This window comes from Schistocerca serialis, chromosome 5, assembly GCF_023864345.2.
Source record: "Schistocerca serialis cubense isolate TAMUIC-IGC-003099 chromosome 5, iqSchSeri2.2, whole genome shotgun sequence".
In the NCBI taxonomy this organism is placed as follows: Eukaryota; Metazoa; Arthropoda; class Insecta; order Orthoptera; family Acrididae; genus Schistocerca; species Schistocerca serialis.
In genome coordinates, this window is record NC_064642.1 from 121,463,353 (window position 1) to 121,469,352 (window position 6,000).

A 6,000-nucleotide genomic window follows, 5' to 3' on the forward strand; every position below is an offset into this window, starting at 1 on the left:
AGAAGGGTCGTCGGGCAGATGCGCAAAACTATAGACCCATATCTCTGACGTCGATCTGTTGTAGAACATATTTTTTGCTCGCGTATCATGTCGTTTTTGGAAACCCAGAATCTACTATGTAGGAATCAACATGGATTCCGGAAACAGCGAACGTGTGAGACCCAACTCGCTTTATTTGTTCATGAGACCCAGAAAATATTAGATACAGGCTCCCAGGTAGATGCTATTTTCCTTGACTTCCGGAAGGCGTTCGATACAGTTCCGCACTGTCGCCTGATAAACAAAGTAAGAGCCTACGGAATATCAGACCAGCTGTGTGGCTGGATTGAAGAGTTCTTAGCAAACAGAACACAGCATGTTGTTATCAATGGAGAGACGTCTACCGACGTTAAGGTAACCTCTGGTGTGCCATAGGGGAGTGTTATGGGACCATTGCTTTTCACAATATATATAAATGACCTAGTAGATAGTGTCGGAAGTTCCATGCGGCTTTTCACGGATGATGCTGTAGTATACAGAGAAGTTGCAGCATTAGAAAATTGTAGCGAAATGCAGGAAGATGTGTAGCGGATAGGCACTTGGTGCAGGGAGTGGCAACTGATCCTTAACATAGATAAATGTAATGTATTGCGAATACATAGAAAGAAGGATTCTTTATTGTATGATTATATGATAGCGGAACAAACACTCGGAGCAGTTACTTCTGTAAAATATCTGGGAGTATGCGTGCGGAACGATTTGAAGTGGAATGATCACATAAAATTAATTGTTGGTAAGGCGGGTACCAGGTTGAGATTCATTGGGAGAGTCCTTAGAAAATGTAGTCCATCAACAAAGGAGGTGGCTTACAAAAGACTCGTTCGACCTACACTTGAGTATTGCTCATCAGTGTGGGATCCGTACCAAGTCGGGTTGACGGAGGAGATAGAGAAGATCCAAAGAAGAGCGGCGCGTTTTGTCACAGGGTTATTTGGTAACCGTGATAGCGTTACGGAGATGATTAGCAAACTCAAGTGGCAGACTCTGCAAGAGAGGCGCTCTGCATCGCGGTGTAACTTACTCGCCAGGTTTCGAGAGGGTGCGTTTCTGGATGGGGTATCAAATATATTGCCTCCCCCTACTTATACCTCCCGAGGAGATCACGAATATAAAATTAGAGAGATTCGAGCGCGCGCGGAGGCTTTCACACAGTCGTTCTTCCCGCGAACCATACGCGACTGGAACAGAAAAGGGAGGTAATGACAGTGGCACGTAAAGTGCCCTCCGCCACACACCGTTGGGTGGCTTGCGGAGTATAAATGTAGATGTAGATGTAGATATCTGCTATGTTCAACTTAAGCAACATTTTCCTAGCCATCACATACACTATGAAAATTATTGTTTGGAGTAACATCATGGGTATGTTAGTCATCTTTTGTTCTTAGAATGAAACAATTTTAATAACTGGGAAACTTAAAACGACTTTTTTCCCAACTTTTGTAGATACAAAATTTTTAGTTTTTGACCTATTTCGAAAAAGATATGAAAGCAATATCCTATGCAAACATTGAGAATTTATGTTTTTTGTCTCCAATAGTTCTCTCGAAAATATTGCTCATTTGTCAAAAAAGCACGTTGTCAATCAATGGTACGTGAAGTTTAAACAACAGTTTAATGAGGCCCCAGACCCTAGGAACGATTTTCTAAGTCGCTAGGCATTTTTTCAGCCATGTGTCTTTTAGAAGCTTTTATCCTTTGTATAGTTGCCTCTTCAGACCCTTTTTGATTCTTCACAGCATTCCTCCTCCTCTCATTTTATATGAATGACATAGCACTGATGTGATATTTTCCAGACTATACGTCACTTAATAGTTCTTCTTATGTTGTATGTGGAAATAGCATCATATACTCCAAACAGTAAAGTGTAACATAGCCAGCTCACAGATCTTGACCTTTACATGGATTAAGTCCAACACACATAACACAGTCTATAAAAAGCTGTCAGAGATATTTTAAAGTAAATTTTCAGAGCTCTGTCCGATACTGAGTTATTGAAGAAATGTATTTTACTGTACACAGAATTTGATGAGGCCAGCAACTACTTCGCATTCGTTTTTTGATGTATCGCAGTCTCTGTCTTCCCCTTCAGTTTTTATCATCTGTAGCTTCCTCTAGCACAATGAAAATTATTCCCTACTGTCAGAACACATGTCATATCATTCCATCCATTCTTCTTGTCAGAATTCTCTGTAGGTTCCTTTCTTCGTTGATACTGCAGAGAACATCTTCATCCCTTATGTTATCAGCTGTAATGAAACAGCAGCCTGTCTAATATTACTTCTACTAGAAATGACAGTGTTCACACAAAAGATTTAAGAATAAAAACAATCAATCTTTCATACTGGGGCGGAGTTTGTCCCAAAGAACATGTTTGTAGCGCAATGAGTATAAAATCTCTAGCACGTATCTTGAAATAGTTACAGACATAAAATTTTGACTGTTCCCAGAATTCACCGAGTATTGCACTCACTCATACTGAAAAAATTACTGATATTCACTACAATAGGTAAGAAGGGCCTCAAAATGGCTTTGGAATACTATAGTATGAAGAGTTCTGATATATAAACAAACCGGCAGACATAAAAAAAATGCTTCACCAATGAAACGCCATCTATTTTTTCCTAACTGATCGTAGCCAACTGATATAATGGTGGGCATGATTTGATGCTCATGTTTTTACTAGCACATTACGTTAATCAACACTTAAGTCGAATCACAATATGGATAAACATCCAAAAAGGATGGAGCAACAACCACGAACAGTGCAAAAACACAGTTATATGTAGTAAAAGATGAAGAAAATATAATATGAAGAAAAATTATGTATCATTAAAGGTGGGACACATAAATACTACAATAATGAAAGCAATGTCAATAGAGAGACTATTCGCAAATATGTAATAATTTATTATCAAATATTATTTAATAAACGAAATTAATACGTGTTTAATCTTTGTGAGTTATTGAAAATATGAAGTTACTGGGATTTAAGTAACTTGAAACAGATAGAAAGAGAAAGTACTTCAGCAAAATATTATATGTTTATAAAATACGTCTTCTTCAGACATTTTCGAGAAAAAGGCTTTGTGACGGTCGTAATGTCCGACGAAGAAACACTTAGCTACGGGTAACGGCTTGCCATCGTCCCATGTGGGCAGTCCATGATCTATATTAGTGAACTCCTTATGGAGAAATGCTGCTGTAATTGTCCTCTTGAAAGTGACCGTTTGTAAAGAGACGCGGTAATACGTGAGTTACTTAGTCTCCTTTTTGATTGAAGTATCTGTCGTTGGCGACGCAGACCAAACGTGCACCATATATACAGTTCCCAGCATGTGCTCACAAGCAGTGCTAAAAACAGTCCACCTAGTAAAGATGTTACTGCACTGTACCTACATCGTAGCTTTCGAATTACTTAGTTAAATATGAGCCCATGGGAAGAAGAGTAATTGCACTTTAACCTCCAAGTGCATTAAAACCAGTCCACTTGGTAAACCTGTCACTTTTCTCTTTCGATTTTATAGTTTTCAGATTACTTTTACGACAGGAAAAACTTTAATTTATTTATGCTTTAAGTTCACAGTCTGCAACATGGATCGAAAATAGTTCACAAGGTAAACACATTGCTCCAGTGTGCAAACAATGTAAGTTTCAATTTACTTTGTTACATGTTAGTCCACAACAATAAGCATTTTAATGTATTTGTCCTTTAAGGCCACCGTCTGTGATATGCATCGAAAACAAGAAGACTATAAATAACTCACTTATTACTGTACCTCTGTACAAATGGCCATTTTCAAGAGGACGTATACAGAAGCAGTTCCTAATAAAGAGTACACTGATCTGACATACGGGTCGCCAACATATTATGGTGAAACGTCTTTTACCACAGCTAAGTGTTTCTTCATTGGACACCACGACTGATACAAAGCTCTCACCTCGAAAATCTGTCTGAGAAAGACTTACGTTATAAACATATAACATTTTGCTGAAGTTACATTTACTACTACTCATGCCGACCGTTGTGGCCGAGCGGTTCTAGGCGCTACAGTCTGGAACCGCGTGACCGCTACGGTCGCAGGTTCGAATCCTGCCTCGGGCATGGATGTATGTGATGTCCTTAGGTTAGTTAGGTTTAAGTAGTTCTAAGTTCTAGGGGACTGATGAGCTTAGCAATTAAGTCCCATAGTGCTCAGAGACATTTGAACCATTTTTGAACTACTACTCATTGTTGCTACCTACTGCACGAGACTTAAATCCCAGTAACTTTAATTCATATTTTCAGTAACTGAAAAAGATTAAATAGGTATTTGTTTTTTTTTTTTACTAAATGGTGTTTTCGTAGCTAATTATTACATATTTGCGAATACTCTCTCTTCAGACATTGCTTTCATCGTTGTAGCATTTGTGTGTGCTATGGAGTCATCTGCAATGATACGTACTTTTTCATTTCGTGTTTTCTTTATCTTTTACTACAAAAGAGTGTATTTTTGCAGCGTTTGTGAGAGTACTTCTTTTCCTTTGAATGTTCAAGTGTCGTGTTATACACTGAAAAAAGAAGTTTGAAAACTGCTGCTATAAACATTCCATGCTCTCGCTTATACGCGAATAATCAGTCTTTCCCTTCTCTTCAGACTCCCTGTTGTAGCTACACATGCTGACATATTGGTTACATTTTAGAGCTCAAGTCTCTATCTTGACATTTTACACTAATTACAATTTTAAACAAATTTACAATTTTATGCATGCAGAAATATTCTAAGAACACATTAGCAAACACGTAACCACATAACAGAAGATGAAAAATAACAATGCCATAGATGGCAGTTACAGAATATATGTAGAAAGAAACAGAAAGCCTGCTCTATGGCAATTCTAGATTTGACGTGAAAATAAAATTAAAAATAAGGAATAAATTCTATTGGTTATTAGTAGTATCTTCACATGTGTCCCTTATTTTGTCATATTTTCTCTTGAACCTCTCACGTTTAAATGTGTCTAACACAAATGAATTATGTTGGTTTCATGTGTTCATGTGATCCGACATAACTTGGACCCTATAGTTAGACAGGGCTAAATAAGAGATTACATTTTTGAACATATTTTACACAACAAAACTTATAATAATAACACGCTCATTTCTTCTAAATCCCTAAATAGGTTTATTAACAATACAACTAAAATGGTCTAGACTGTGAAATCAAAAGTGACACAGAATCAACTAAATTACACTGGCGTACAGCAAATAATAATATGATTATGAGTTTAGATATAGTCATAATGTTCACTTTCTTCTTTTTGTTTTTAGTCCTTGCATATAAGTTTTTTTCCTACTTCAGTTCTTCTTCCTGCAATCCTCATAGACAGATTTTAACCTTCTACATGGTCATATCTGCATCATAAAACAAAAACTACAGGCAGCTTCTCAGTCTATTCCTTATCACAAACTTATGCGATTAATTCCGTATTACAGATTTTACAAGTCCTAGCTTCATCCAAAATAACCACTACTGGCCATTAAAATTGCTACACCAAGAAGAAATGCAGATGATAAACGGTATTCATTGGACAAATATATTATACTAGAACTTACATGTGATTACATTTTCACGCAATTTGGGTGCATAGATCCTGAAAAATCAGTACCCAGAACAACCACCTCTGGCCGTAATAACGGCCTTGATACGCCTGGGCATTGAGTCAAACAGAGCTTGGATGGCGTGTACAGGTACAGCTGCCCATACAGCTTCAACACGATACCACAGTTCATCAAGAGTAGTGACTGGCGTATTGTGACGAGCCAGTTGTTCGCCCACCATTGACCAGACGTTTTCAGTTGGTAAGAGATCTGGAGAATCTGCTGTCCAGGGCAGCAGTCGAACATTTTCTGTATCCAGAAACCTGGATACATCCGAAAAAATGACGTTGTGCCATTCATGCACCCAGGTCCGTCGTTGAGTA